This window comes from Schistocerca serialis, chromosome 2, assembly GCF_023864345.2.
Source record: "Schistocerca serialis cubense isolate TAMUIC-IGC-003099 chromosome 2, iqSchSeri2.2, whole genome shotgun sequence".
Lineage (NCBI taxonomy): Eukaryota > Metazoa > Arthropoda > Insecta > Orthoptera > Acrididae > Schistocerca > Schistocerca serialis.
In genome coordinates, this window is record NC_064639.1 from 503223863 (window position 1) to 503239691 (window position 15829).

A 15829-nucleotide genomic window follows, 5' to 3' on the forward strand; every position below is an offset into this window, starting at 1 on the left:
AAATACTATACATTTGAAAATAACTACACCATACATAACACACATGAACTCATAAGCTTAATTAAAGACATCCACATCCCACCAACAGCTAAATTAGCATCACTAGACATAGTCAACCTGTACACGAACATCCCTGTAAAAGAGACTATTAACATTATAAGAAACAATCTGCTTAAATATAAGAAAATTAGTGTTGCAGAGATCTGTGAACTCGTAGAAATACTTTCACTTATTCTAGAACATAATTACTTTAGCTTCAACAACAAGCTGTACCAACAACATGATGGTTTGGCAATGGGAAGTAGCTTAGCTGGGATATTGGCTGACATTTATATCAACCATATAGAACAAAAATTCTTTTCTGCCAACCAGCACATCTCAAACAAAATAATATACTACAGAAGATATGTTGATGATACAATACTGCTTTTTGATGGTACAAGCAATGAAATAGATACATTAGCAGCAGATCTTAGCAAAATGCACAAAAATATTAAATTCACAGTTGAACATGAAACTAATAAAAGCATTAACTTTCTTGACCTGAAAATTTGCAATACTAACAATAAACATCAATTCAGTATTTACAGAAAACCTACCACCACAGATGTCAGTATTAGCAACTCATCTTGCCACCCCTGCCAACAAAAAATGGCATATTTCAGAACGATGCTACACCGAATTAAAAAAGTACCAATGAGTGACACAGACCAACAAAATGAGATCAATATAATTCAAACAGTTGCTCATAATAATGAAAAACTCCACAACAAAATGCAGACAAAACCCACAGATCCACTTCACAGCAGTCACTTCAAGCCAAATCAGTGTGCCACTGAAGCCAAACCTAAATATGCTACTCTCCCATACATAGGCCCACTTTCATACCAAATAGCAAACTTATTTAAAAAGAAGAAAAATATCAGAATCAGCTTTTACACAAAAAATAAATTACAACAAAAAGTGATACATGATGTAAACACCTCCAAGAGTCCCTACCGTAAATCAGGAATATACAAACTCAAGTGTGATACATGCCCCAAATTCTACATTGGACAGACAGGCAGAAGTTTTGAAATTAGATATAAAGAACATATTGATGCCCTAAGACTTGGTAACTTGAACAAATCAGCATTTGCAGCCCATATTGCTGAAGAAAACCATTCAGTGGGTAACATTGAGGACAACTTAAAGATTTTACATCTAACAGAAAAAGGGGCCACTATGAATATATTAGAAGAATTAGAAATACACACACACAAAAACAGCACCCCAGACTATATCCTTAACGAACGAACAGAGTTGGCTAACGCCCCTTTCCTGAAAAATTTCCAAAAATTACTTTCCAGCCTCCAAAGCAAAAAATAATATTAATACACCTGTCTGCAGATCAAGTAGAAAATTTATTGTTACTATAATTCTCATGCTGCCAAATGTAATAAAATAATGTACTATTTTACCTATACAGCTCTAAATATATATAAAAAACTTTATAATTAAATTAGCAATAACAGATTTATACATATATATTAAAAAAAAATAAAAAAAATTCTATCTCTCTACACTAGTGTAAAAGACATTACAGTTTTGTAAAAGAATATATGATCCTCTCCAAACATGGGACATCATCGTCAAAAGTTACGATATATCGTAGCATCTGTGACACCCATATGTTTGTAAGCTCTTTGTATGTACCAAAACATGTGGTGCGTGGTTGGAATGAACTCAGTGACAAATTTAAAGTGTACAGTGAGAACTATTACGTGTGCAACAACGAGGATGCAGTGGGAATGCATTTACATCGATTGGATGAACGTTATAGAAACAATCACTCGAAACCGACGTTTCACGTAAGTCACATGCAACAAAAATCTGCAACGCAACCATCTGTGTATGGCGTGTTTGTAATTGTGTTTTATTTATATTTTAGGACAATTAATCTGTAAAAAACACACCAAATGTAGAAAGAAAGCGTGTAAACCGTCTGATGATGAATCGCAACGATTCGAAACCGGTAACGGTTTCCTTTGAATAAAGGAACTCAAAGTAAATTTGTGGCTGGTTGCTGTCCTAACACGATCAACATTTGTCTTCAAAAACAGCCACGGTCTCCAATATGTCATCATATGACAAAATTGCAGAACAATAGTACTAGTAATGGAATGTAGTCGGACTGAAGCAGGTGATGCTGAGAGATTTAGATCAGGTAATGAGACACTTAAAGTAGTACACAGGTTTTGACATTGGGGCAGCAAAAAACTGACGATATCACAAGCAAAGAGAATACAATGTGCAGACCGGTAAAAAAAAGCCTTCGCAACAGAATTAAAAGATCGCTTTTTCGTAACCCAGTAACTGTCTGCCATCAGGACTCGTAACTTTGAAATTTGGCTCAATGGTGCCTACGAACGTCCTCTGTAATGGTGCAAAAGCGTGGCGCCCTGGTACGTCAGCCTCGGGCCCGACGACACTTCCAGCAGCGAGGTGTCATGCGGAAGAAAGGGCAGAGCTCAGAACACGTAAGGTGTAAAATGGGTTAATGATGACACATTGGCGCTTAATTTCAGCACAATTCTGCCCAACGCCCGTTGACGAGTCACAGCTGCGTAGGTTGTTATAGCCTCTCTTACCGACGTTTCACCCCTTGTTTTGACGCCTCTGCCATGGAGGTCAGAACCGCATCACGCAGCGTTGAAATCACGGGTTTTTCTGATGAGTGGCCGACGAAAGCATTTCAGACATACCGCCGCTCAGAATTGACACTGAAAGGCCTCACCGGGTGTCATGAAGGGCGTCCATGAAACCAGCCCTTTCCTCAGCTCGTTGATTCTGTAAGTAGGATGTTTAGGTTTTTATGTTGGTAACGTCACGTAGCGCTCTGTATGAAAACCACTGGCTGTGCTGTGTGCAGTCTGTGGCTGGTTGGCATTGTTGGAATATTCGCTATTGTAGTGTTGGGCAGTCGGATGTGTACAGCGTGTAGCGTTGCGCAGTTGGAGGTGAGCCGCCAGCAGTGGTGGATGTGGGAAGAGAGATGGCAGAGTTTTGAGAGCGGACGATCTGGACGTGTATCCGTCAGAAAAACCAAATTTGTAAGACTGGATGTCATGAACTGATTTCATATATATATTGACTTTTGAACACTGTTAAGGTAAATACATTGTTTGTTCTCTATCAAAATCTTTCATTTGCTAACTATGTCTATCAGTAGTTAGTGCCTTCAGCAGTTAGAATCCTTTATTTAGCTGGTAGCATTGGCGCTCGCTGGATTGCAGTAGTTCGAGTAACGAAGATTTTTGTGAGGTAAGTGATTCATGAAAGGTATAGGTTATTGTTAGTCACGGCCATTCTTTTGTAGGGATTATTGAAAGTCAGATTGCGTTGCGCTAAAAATATTTTGATGATCAGAATAAGTAAAGAGAGAAATGTCTGAGTACGTTCAGTTTTGCTCAGCTGTTTGAAAATCAAATAACGTAAGGCGTTTACCAGCACAGTAATTAATAAGTTTTTCTAAGGGGTGGTTTCAGTTCCCACACATTTCGCTATCGAAAACGACAGTTTGGAGTGCCGTGGGCAACAGGAAAACATAGTAGGCAATTCTTGATACTTCTGACATCTCCCTGACGTCGGAGGTGTGTCAGATGCTTACCTATCTGCACGCGCCTTAGGTTACTTCACAGGTTTTCTGTGTAATTCTCGACAAATGTGGGCGAGTGCCACCGAGGTAGTGTCGAAATAGGGTCTTAGAGGGATCCTTTGCCGTTGTATTCAAGCATGTCTCAATGTCACACACATCTGTGATCAGGCCACAGGAAGGTGTGAAAGAGTAGCATTAAAAAGGTTTAAGGACGCCTTACTGCTTCGAATGACGTTCATATTTCGAAGAATGATTTTGAACGGACCCTAGTGGTTCCACGTTATACACCAGAGCACAAATTGAGGTCGCAATACCCTCCAGAGGGGAGAGATCGCGTTTATAGTGGTTACCAGGTCACATTGTTTCTCAGAGAAGGGTTGAAGAGTCACGGAGGTGTCATCACTACTAAAGATTGTTAAAAACGACTTCCTATTGCTCATCGCACTGCAAACTATCGTTTTCGATCGCGAAATGTGTGGGAATCAACGTCCCAAGGAAAGCGGTGGTTTCGTTGACACCCTACGTGCAAGCCGGTAAGACCTTTTCGTGTCGATTCTGAGCGTCCGTGTCTCTGAAATGTTTTCCTCGACCACTCATAAGAAAATTGTGGGCTTTCAACGCTGGACATAGTGGTTCTGACGTCCATCGCAGAGGCGGCAAAACAAGGGATGAAATGTGTGTAAAAGGGGCTGTGATGACGTTCCCATCGTGTGACACGTTCACAGCTGCTCTGGACAGAGTCGCCAAGCTTTTGTTCCATTGCAGAGGAAGGTTGTAGGCCCCTATGAGCTACAGTTCAAATTTATCCGTCGCAATGGGAGACAATTACGGGGTTTCGAAAAAATGATCCTTTAATTCTGTTGCGCAGTCTATTTCTCTATGAATATAAGTTCAAATATGGCTCTCAGCACTATGGGACTTAACATCCGAGGTCATCAGTCCCCTAGAACTTAGAACTACTTAAACCTAACTAACCTAAGAACATCACACACATCCATGCCCGAGGCAGGATTCGAACCTGCGACCGTAGGGGTCGCGCAGTTCCGGACTGAAGCGCCTAGAACCGCTCGGACACCGCGGCCGGCTATAACTAAGTATTAGAAAGTCTTCCCTAAAGGTATTTGTAGAGTTCTTTCGTATGAAAGAGAAACGTAGACAATAAACAATACAGACAAAACGCCGGCCGAGGTGGCCGAGCGGTTCTAGGCGCTACAGTCTGCAACCGCGCTGCTGCTACGGTGGCAGGTTCGAATCTTGCCTCGGGAATGGATGTGTGTGATATCCCTAGGTTAGTTAGGTTTAAGTAGTTCTAAGTTCTAGGGGACTGATGACCTTAGAAGTTAAGTCCCATAGTGCTCAGAACCATTTGAACCATTTGAACAGACAAAACGAGCACACATTTGTACATACAGAAGAATGCTGAACAGCAGATGGGTAATCAGCTAACTAATGAAGAGGTACTGATTTTAATGCTGAAGATAAGAAGTTTATGTGACAACCTTAGTAAAAGAAGGAGTAAGTTGATAGTACACACGCTGAGGCGCCAAGGACTTGTTAATTTGGTAATGGAGGGAAACGCGGGGAGCGGGTGGGGTAAAAATTGTAGAGGGAGAGGTCGTGCATGGTAGCCACGCGGTCTGAGGCGTCTTGTAACGGTCCGCGCGGATCCTTCCGTCGGAGGTTCGAATCCTCCCTCGGGCATGAGTGTGCGTGTCGTCCTTAGCCTAAGTTAGTCAAAGTTAGATTAAGTAGTGTGTAAGCTTAGGGACCGATGACCTCAGCAGTTTGGTCCGATAAGACCTTACCACAAATTTACAATTGCAGAGGGAGACCAAGAGCTAAAGGTGTACGCACGCGCGAAAGTATGCAGCGAGCAGTACTCATGTGGTTGTGAAAAGACTAGCGGCTATAACAACAACAGTGTAATCATTCACATCCCCATCCTTTTCTTTCATATTAATAGAAATTATTTACCTGCTCCATTATGGAGTCAATTGTAGAACTGTAATCGCCTCTATTACGCATAAAAAACGAACATAAGAGTGAAATTAATTATGTACAGGGTGATGCGACTGAAGTAATATAGACCTTGGCATAGTGTTCTTCAACGTGCCAGTTGGTGGAGTATATCCAAGATGAAGAACACTGCTATTGTTTAGTGTTGCAAAAATGCAGCCAGAAGCAACTTAACGAAATTGAGTAGTTTTACAGCCATAACCAGTTCCAGAATTAATCCCATCTATTGACGGTGGGAAATATTTCTCGTGTGACTTACACATTTTTTTCTCCTATATTACGTACAAATTACAATGATTTAACCCACTTGTCTGTGGCTTCATAACTTGTTCAAAAAGGGCAGAAACAACCCATAATCTTCACGTCAATGCACGCCGTCGTTTGACTACCGATTTACGTCCGAAAATAGTAATGAGTACGCAAGTCATTCCTCTGGTGGGACTGTACTTTGCTGGAATATTTTTATCGTCATTACACGTGAACCACATTTGCGCGTACTTTACCGTTCTGTAGAAATCAAGCTGACGAAGCGACTGTACACGAGCGCCCAAGGTGAGATCAACCAATTGCCAGTATTTTTGTGGAAAGTGCCTTCGTAGTATTCTTCTAGAATGGTTTAAGAAAGCGACAAGAAACCTGAACTACTGTAGCCAAGTGGAGATTTAAACTTTACGTTTCCGAACTTGAGTAGTCCATTATCTGGGCTATGAAGAGTTGTCTTAGGATATGGCTTCCTCTTTACTCGCCTCTGGATCACGTGGTCCCAGGTTCTACTCTCATCCGGTCGGGGATTTTCTCCACTCGGGGACTGCAAATTCGGGTTGTCGTCATCATTTCATCATCATGTGGGAAAGTGGCGAGACTGGACATTTCAAAGGTTGGGAATTTGTACTGGCGCTGGAAAACCGCGCAGTTGAGCGCCCCACAAACCAAATATCATGATCATCTTCTTCACTCGCTTGTGTTGTTAATGCTTATCTGCTCATTGTGTGGGTGTCTTTTTTTTCAAGTCAATAGCTCGTTTTTTTTTTTTTTTTTTTTTTTTTTTTTTTTTTTTTTACTGAAATTTACTGTGCCTTTCACATGATCTTCGGAGGGTTTCCACGGTCAACTGAGACAAGTACTTACTGAGCACCGTCAAGCAAGATAGATTTTTATTGCTTGATTTTTCATTATTGTTTCCCTAGTAAGACTCATACCATATAGGCTGTTTAACAGTTTTGTGTTGCCTCATGATGTCCATTTCGATCGAAACTGATAGCAGCTAAATATTGGCATTGAGTTGGCATAGGCTTTAGGGAGACACAGGAACCATCTTGAAAACTATTTTTTCTTTCCGTTTGTATTAGCGGATCACGTCTGTAGGTGGACATCATTTAACTTGATTCTAGTATCATATGGTGATGACTTGTTAAGAAGTCGGAGACTCAGAAAACTATAAAAAAATCATAAAAAAGATTAGTTTTATCAGCAGCTCTTGGTGGTACATAGATATGATTTTCTTTAAGACACCACTGGCATGAAACATCTTAGTTTGCAGCTATTATTCCTCAGATATTGTTTCAATACTGTTTGATTGCAGATAAGAACAACTGCTATTCTTCTGATGCAGCAGAGTATTAATTATCCTTATCCAGAAGCTAAACAGCACTAAAATAAATAGTCTCAATTGTAAGCCAATATTTATTTTCTTTTTTGTGATAGTATTGCAATTGTAGCAGCAGACAGATTTTTGAATTTAATTAGCTATTGCACTACATACTCTCCATGAGATTCTTATAGGTCGTCCGTTTTGATGTTTGTTGATACGGTTTCAGTAATGGCTCGGTTGAATTTGGATGTTATGAGATCGGGAGACTATGGTATTTGCTGGAACGAGATGTACTGTTTACTCTGCCTTGACAGATATGCATTGGGATGACTAGCAGAAACTTTGAGACAAGATACGAAGATCACTTGAGACCACTTGAATACAAATCTGACCACTCGAATCTCGTGGAACACCTCGTTAAGAAAACCATCAACACTCATTAACCAACACGGTCCTGAAAATACTCTGCCCGGACAACAACGAACGTTATAACAAAGTTGATGAATGCCGAGGGTACAAAAAATAATGGAGAAGATCAAGAACAAAAAACAAATGTTAATAATCGAAACATATTTTTAATGTAGTCAAATGAAAACGAGACAGGCCGAGCGGCTCTAGGCGCTACAGTCTGGAACCGCAAGACCGCTACGGTCGCAGGTTCGAATCCTGCCTCGGGCATGGATGTGTGTGATGTCCTTAGGTTAGTTAGGTTTAAGTCGTTCTAAGTTCTAGGGGACTGATGACCTCAGCAGTTAAGTCCCATTGCGCTCAGAGATATTTGAACCATTTTTTGAAAACGAGACAGATGGAAATAAGTATGTAAAACGCTCATTACTTTAAAAGTAATCGCCGTAACGGTTAATATATTGTGCAACAGAATTGAAGAATCACGTTTTCGAAAGCCCCGCAATTGCCTTCCACTGCGACAGAGAGAGAGAGAGAGAGAGAGAGAGAGAGAGAACTCAGAAGTTCATGTGACGTGCATGACGTGCTTATGACGTCACGCTGGCACCAAATTTCATCACAATTCTTCCCAACGCCACCGTGGACGTGGCACACACGATGGGAAAGTCGCCGCAGCCCCTCTTACTCACGTCCTTCTTTTGACGCCTCTGCGATGGAAATCAGAAGCACCTTGGGGCGTTGACTCCCACAAATTTAGCGGTCGAAAGCGACAGTTCGCAGTAGGATGGACGTTGTTGATAACCTTCGACACTGCTGTCAACCCCCGACGATTCAACCCTTCTCTATGGGCGTAGTGGGACTGCAGCTGTACGTGATCTGACTCAAAAAAATGGTTCAAATGACTCTGAGCACTATGAGACTTAACTTCTGAGGTCATCATGCCCCTAGGACTTAGAACTACTGAAACCTAACTAACCTAAGGACATCACACACATCCATGCCCGAGGCGGGATTCGAACCTTCGACCGTAGCGGTCGCACGGTTCCAGACTGTAGCGCCTAGAACCGCTCGGCCACGTCGGCCGGCTGATCTGAGTCCTTTGGAGTGTAGCGGGACCACAGTCTTTACTCTACCAGAGCAAAGGTAAAATCTCTAGGGACTATTAGAAACGATTCAATGAAATCTGAAAGTGATCCGAAGCACCAAAGGGTTCTTATGCTTATCCAGCCATCCTGTTTCTTGTCCTTCTGTGGTGTCATCACAGGTGGGTAGGACATTGGCAAATGCGTGAATAAAACGGCAAGAATGCTCTAACACCACCTCCTCCCCTCTTCCCCCCTCCCAGCTCAGCAAAACACTTGGTGTTATCCATCTATCTTTACTGAGAATTTTATAAATGAACGTGTACAGAGACAACCTGTAAAGTAGTCCGTAGACCTTTTAGGCAGGCAACTCGGTACGCAGGTAGGTCAAGGGCTTGCCTACGTGCAGGCGCCTCAGAATACTTTACAGGTTGTCTCTGTATACCTTCATGCTTAAAATTCTTATAAAGCTGTGAGGGTGCCACGGAGAGTTATGCCGAATTGGTGGTACTTAGGCGGACCCTTTGCCATTTTATCCATGCATGTCTGAATGTCACATCTCCCCCTCATAATGCCGCAGGAGGATGCGAAATAGGAGGGCTGAGAAAGCATAAACACCATTTTCTGCTTCGGATCACGGTTTATTTCATCGAACTGTTTTGAACGGTCCCTAGTGGTTCCAACCTGTACACGAGAACAAAAATTGCGGTCGTGCTGCACTCCAAAGGGGTGCATCGCGTTCAATGCCCCACAGTATTCTCAGAGAAGGGTTGAAGCGTCCGAGGGTGCCAGCGGTGTCAAATGTTGTCAAGTATGTCTCCCTGTTGCTCATCGCATTGCGAAGTTTCGTTTCTGACCGCGAAATCTGTGGAAATCAACACCCCATGGAAAAGGGTGGTTTTAATCACACGCTTTATGCTACCCTCTTGGCCCTTTTCATGTCGATTATGAGCGGCGATGCGTCCGAAGTGTTTTACTCGGTCCCACATAAGGAAATCGCATGATTTTAACACTGGGCGTCGCAGTTTTGACCACCTTTGCAGAGGTGTCGAAAAAAAGGTAAAATGTGGGTAAAAGGGGCTGTGACTACCTTCCCACCGGATGAAACGTCCACGGTGGCGTTGTGTAGAATTGTGGTGAAATTTGGTGCCAGTGCGTCGCCATTAATTCACCTCACATGGCACATGAACTTCTGAGTTGTGGCCTTTTTTCACATGCGTCAACACTTTGTTCGATTGAAACGTGGTCGATCCCGATGGTGACGTCGCAGGGAACTATGCTTTTGCACCGTTGCAAAGAAAGGTTGTAGGCACAATTTGGCCGAATTTCAAACTTATGCGTTACAGTGGGACGCAATTACGAGGTTTTCGAAAAAATGATCCTTCAATTCTGCTGCGCAGTGCATATTTGTCCCACTGGGAGAGAAGACGATCAACGACTTCATGAAACATGGTTTGCGTTTGCGTACGTAGCCATGATTCTAAGAAGACGTGCACCCCTTCATTCTAAGCCAACTGACGGCCACAAACGTCTTTCTTCAGGGCACCAAAAATATTGCGATGCTGTGGGGCGAGGTCGGGACTGTATGGAGGGCGTGTAAGAGCTTACGAACAAAATTTCTGCAGCTTAGTCGAAAGCCCCAAGTGTTGGCGTAACTGTTCGGACTGCGCTGCATGGAAGCTCTTACACATCCTCCACTCAGTTTAGATCTTTCCCCACGCGATTTCTCTAATTTTGGAGCCCTGAAGAGAGACATTCGTGTTCGTCGATTTGCTTCCGATAAAGAGGCGCAGACCTGGCCACAGTTATGGTCCCACAGGCAACCGAAAATACACTACTGACCATTAAAATTGCTACACCACGAAGACGACGTGCTACAGACGCGAAATTTAACCGACAGGAAGAAGATGCTATGATATGCAAATGATTAACTTTTCAGAGCATTCACACAAGGTTGGCGCCGGTGGCGACACCTACAAAGTGCTGACATGAGGAAAGTTTCCAACCGGTTACTCACACGCAAACAGCAGTTGACCGGCGTTGCCTGGTGAAACGTTGTTGTGATGCCTCGTGTAAGGAGGAAAACTGCGTACCATCAAGTTTCCAACTTTGATAAAGGTCGGATTGTAGCCTATTGCGATTCCGGTTTATCGTATCGCGACATTGCTGCTCACGTTGGTCGAGATCCAATGACTGTTAGCAGAATATGGAATCGGTGGATACAGGAGGGTAATACGGAACGCCGTGCTGGATCCAACGGCCTCGTATCACTAGCAGTCGAGATGACAGGCATCTTATCCACATGGCTGTAACGGATCGTGCAGCCACGTCTCGATCCCTGAGTCAACAGATGGGGACGTTTGCAAGACAACAACCATATGCACGAACAGTTCGACGACGTTTGCAGCAGCATGGACTATCAGCTCGGAGACCATGGCTGCGGTTACCTTTGACGCTGCAGCACAGACAGGAGCGCCTGCGATGGTGTACTCGACGACGAACCTGGGTGCACGAATGGCAAAACGTCATTTTTTCGGATGAATCCAGGTTCTGTTTACAGCATCATGATGGTCGCATCCGTGTTTGGCGACATCGCGGTGAACGCACATTGGAAGCGTGTATTCGTCATCGCCATACTGGCGTATCACCCGGCGTGATGGTATGGGGTGCCATTGGTTACACGTCTCGGTCACCTTCTGTTCGCATTGACGACGCTTTGAACAGTGGACGTTACATTTCAGATGTGTTACGACCCTTGGCTTTACTCTTCATTCGATCCCTGCGAAACCTTACATGTCAGCAGGATAATGCACGACCGCATGTTGCAGGTCCTGTACGGGCATTTCTGGATACAGAAAATGTTCGACTGTTGCCCTGGCCAGCACATTCTCCAGATCTCTCACCAATTGAAAACGTCTGGTCAATGGTGGCCGAGCAACTGGCTCGTCACAACACGCCAGTCATTACTCTTGATGAACTGTGGTATCGTGTTGAAGCTGCATTGGCAGCTGTACCTGTACACGCCATCCAAGTTGGTTGTTCTTGGTACTGATTTCTCAGGATCTAGGCACCCTAATTGCGTGAAAATGTAATCACATGTCAGTTCTAGTATAATATATTTGTCCAGTGAATACCCGTTTATCATCTTCATTTCTTCTTGGTGTAGCAATTTTAATGGGCAGTAGTATATTTTCCACGAAGGCGTTGACCGTCTTGTGTTACAGTAATTACAAAATATTAACAATTTTGGCGATTACTTGTGAAATAATACGTAGTTTACTTACTTTTTCCCATTTGTCTCCTTTTTATTTGTCAGCCCCTTAAACGTTTACTACGCTAGTTAATATTATAGCTTTGTAATGGGTAAAACTTATAAACATTTGTTCATAATTTAGAATAAGTATTTCTGTTGACTGTACAGACCCTTTCTTTTCTTCATTTTATTTTATTTCCTCGTGCCAGACTGGCGAGGATAGGTCGATAGCGGAACAATACTCCGCTCTTCAGGCAAAAGAGTTTAAAACATCCAAAGATGAAACAGAATTTTTAATAGGGCTAATTATATACAAATGTATTTAAAGATGTTGTAGGAAGATCAGCGGGGAAGTCACTATGCATCTGATGAAGTTGAGAGAACTGTGAGAGGCTAGTTGCGACTTCTACCACGAGTGCTCCAGAAAACTTTGAATATGTCCAGTCTTTTGGTGATTATATGCTAAAGTTAACAGCAGTAACTAGAGCATTTTCTAAGAATTACCTATTAAAATATTCCCAACGAAGCCAAGGTATGAAGGTGGAGACCTTACTTTTCATTCAACCCTCTGGGCAATTTGTTCGCTGATAGATGAAAGTAAAGTGACACAGCAGTCTGCCACACTTGTTGCACTTTTTTAAGCTGTACATTGTTGCCCCGCTCGGTGCTGTTTCCAAGTAAAAAGAAGTTTAACCTAAGACCAACAACAGTCTTAAGACTCTCTGTCCAGTATCAGATTTGTTAGAGAGACGGAGAAACTTGAAGTTTGGAAGCAGAAGTGTGTCAGCAAGGAAGACGCGCGAGGAGCAACGTGGCCAGAGCAGAGCAGAGGCTGCCAATTACACGTCCTCGACTTTCTCCTAACAACCCGCGCGGCGCCTACGGCTCAACGGCGCGCTGTGCCAAGCACGAAAGTGCAAGGTGAGGCGTGGAGAGACCCCTCACCGCCCCTACTCGCCTGTCGGGTAGGCTGCACCTAATGCGTCGCTGCTTTTCTACACTCCTGGAAATGGAAAAAAGAACACATTGACACCGGTTTGTCAGATCCACCATACTTGCTCCGGACACTGCGAGAGGGCTGTACAAGCAATGATCACACGCACGGCACAGCGGACACACCAGGAACCGCGGTGGTGTTGGCCGTCGAATGGCGCTAGCTGCGCAGCATTTGTGCACCGCCGCCGTCAGTGTCAGCCAGTTTGCCGTGGCATACGGAGCTCCATCGCAGTCTTTAACACTGGTAGCATGCCGCGACAGCGTGGACGTGAACCGTATGTGCAGTTGACGGACTTTGAGCGAGGGCGTATAGTGGGCATGCGGGAGGCCGGGTGGACGTACCGCCGAATTGCTCAACACGTGGGGCGTGAGGTCTCCACAGTACATCGATGTTGTCGCCAGTGGTCGGCGGAAGGTGCACGTGCCTGTCGACCTGGGACCGGACCGCAGCGACGCACGGATGCACGCCAAGACCGTAGGATCGTACGCAGTGCCGTAGGGGACCGCACCGCCACTTCCCAGCAAATTAGGGACACTGTTGCTCCTGGGGTATCGGCGAGGACCATTCGCAACCGTCTCCATGAAGCTGGGCTACGGTCCCGCACACCGTTAGGCCGTCTTCCGCTCGCGCCCCAACATCATGCAGCCCGCCTCCAGTTGTGTCGCGACAGGCGTGAATGGAGGGACGAATGGAGACGTATCGTCTTCAGCGATGAGAGTCGCTTCTGCCTTGGTGCCAATGATGGTCGTATGCGTGTTTGGCGCCGTGCAGGTGAGCTCCACAATCAGGACTGCATACGACCGAGGCACACAGGGCCAACACCCGGCATCATGGTGTGGGGAGCGATCTCCTACACTGGCCGTACACCACTGGTGATCGTCGAGGGGACACTGAATAGTGCACGGTACATCCAAACCGTCATCGAACCCATCGTTCTACCATTCCTAGACCGGCAAGGGAACTTGCTGTTCCAACAGGACAATGCACGTCCGCATGTATCCCGTGCCACCAAACGTGCTCTAGAAGGTGTAAGTCAACTACCCTGGCCAGCAAGATCTCCGGATCTGTCCCCCATTGAGCATGTTTGGGACTGGATGAAGCGTCGTCTCACGCGGTCTGCACGTCCAGCACGAACGCTGGTCCAACTGAGGCGCCAGATTGAAATGGCATGGCAAGCCGTTCCACAGGACTACATCCAGCATCTCTACGATCGTCTCCATGGGAGAATAGCAGCCTGCATTGCTGCGAAAGGTGGATATACACTGTACTAGTGCCGACATTGTGCATGCTCTGTTGTCTGTGTCTATGTGCCTGTGGTTCTGTCAGTGTGATCATGTGATGTATCTGACCCCAGGAATGTATCAATAAAGTTTCCCCTTCCTGGGACAATGAATTCACGGTGTTCTTATTTCAATTTCCAGGAGTGTAGTTTCCGTGGAGTAAGTCCCGCACTTTTACAGCAGAGCCGTCACTTCGGAACAAGAGGATGACCTTGCGCGGAAATGTTACGTGAGTATTCAGGGAAGTTAGGTTTGAGGATCCAACATGTTCCTTTTCCTCCGCCAAGGCTTTACGTCCTATGACAGTGTAATTAGTTCAGGGCAATGGTGTATGTAAATTACACAAAAGCTTTGCTGGCCGGAGTGGCCGAGCGGCTCTAGGAGCTACAGTCTGGAACCTCGCGACTGCTACGGTCGCAGGTCCGAATCCTGCCTCGGGTATGGATGTGTGTGATGTCCTTAGGTTAATTAGGTTTAAGTAGTTCTAAGTTCGAGGGGGCTGATGACCTCAGAAGTTAAGTCCCATAGTGCTCAGAGCCATTTGAACCATTTTTTAACATAAAAGCTTTCTACTACTGTGGCTGGTTCTCTGAGCTCAACAAGGAGTGCCTATGTGCATTTCATCGGGAGAAAGAGGAACGGTAGTAAGGGGATGCCCTGAGTCGGCCAAAAAGACGAATTTGGATGACCATTTACTGATCCAGTCCATTGATCACACAACTCCAAGAATAACGTATCTGCGCAATATGTTACTGACTACCATGTACATTAACCGATGCCCGCCGCGGTTTAACACGCTGCTTCCCGAGCGATAAGGCGTGGCAGAACCCGGCACGAATCCGCCCGGCGGAATTAGTGTCGAGGTCCGGTGTGCCGGCCAGCTTTTGGGTGTTTTTTAAGGCGGTTTTCCATCTGCCTCGGCGAATGGGGGCTGGTTCCCCTTATTCCGCCTCAGTTACACTATTTAGAATGATATTAATACCTTCAGCTGCTAACAGGCGTTGATATGTATCAACGGGGACAGATGAGAATGTGTGCCCCGACCGGGACTCGAACCCGGGATCTTCTGCTTACATGGCAGACGCTCTATCCATCTGAACCATCGAGGGCACAGAGGATAGTGCGACTGCAGGGACTATCTCGCGCACGCCTCCCGCGAGACCCACATTCTCACCTTGTATGTCCACACACGTAGTGTCCCACCCCAACACACTCATTACTTGTGGAAGACATTCTTACAAACTCCCGTAAGAGTTCAGGGAGTATGTGTGCATCCGTACAGAAGAAAAAGGTCATGGCCGGTGTTGCCAGAACTATATACTTATATGGATATGGTGTCTGTTCCGTCGGAAATGTCCGAATGAACAGATACCATATCAATATAAGTATATCAATTACACTATGTCGGCGACTGCTGCGCAAACACTGTCTCCACGTATGTGTACACCATACTGAAGGCCGAACCCCACAGTACCCTGGGTTCGGTGTGGGGTGGTGGTGGGGTGGGTGGACTGCTGTGGCCTGTTCGGTTGTGAAGCAGCGAGGGCTACGGCGGGACGAAGCCTCTC

The 15829-nt window shown here is 45.0% G+C and overlaps 1 non-coding gene across 1 annotated transcript; it reads right to left on the reverse strand.

The window, feature by feature from the left end:
* Window positions 1-15296: 15296 nt before the first annotated feature.
* On the reverse strand, window positions 15297-15371 carry Trnat-ugu (transfer RNA threonine (anticodon UGU)). The gene has a single exon. It is a non-coding gene; the product is annotated as a tRNA-Thr (tRNA).
* Between the last annotated feature and the right edge of the window lie 458 nt (window positions 15372-15829).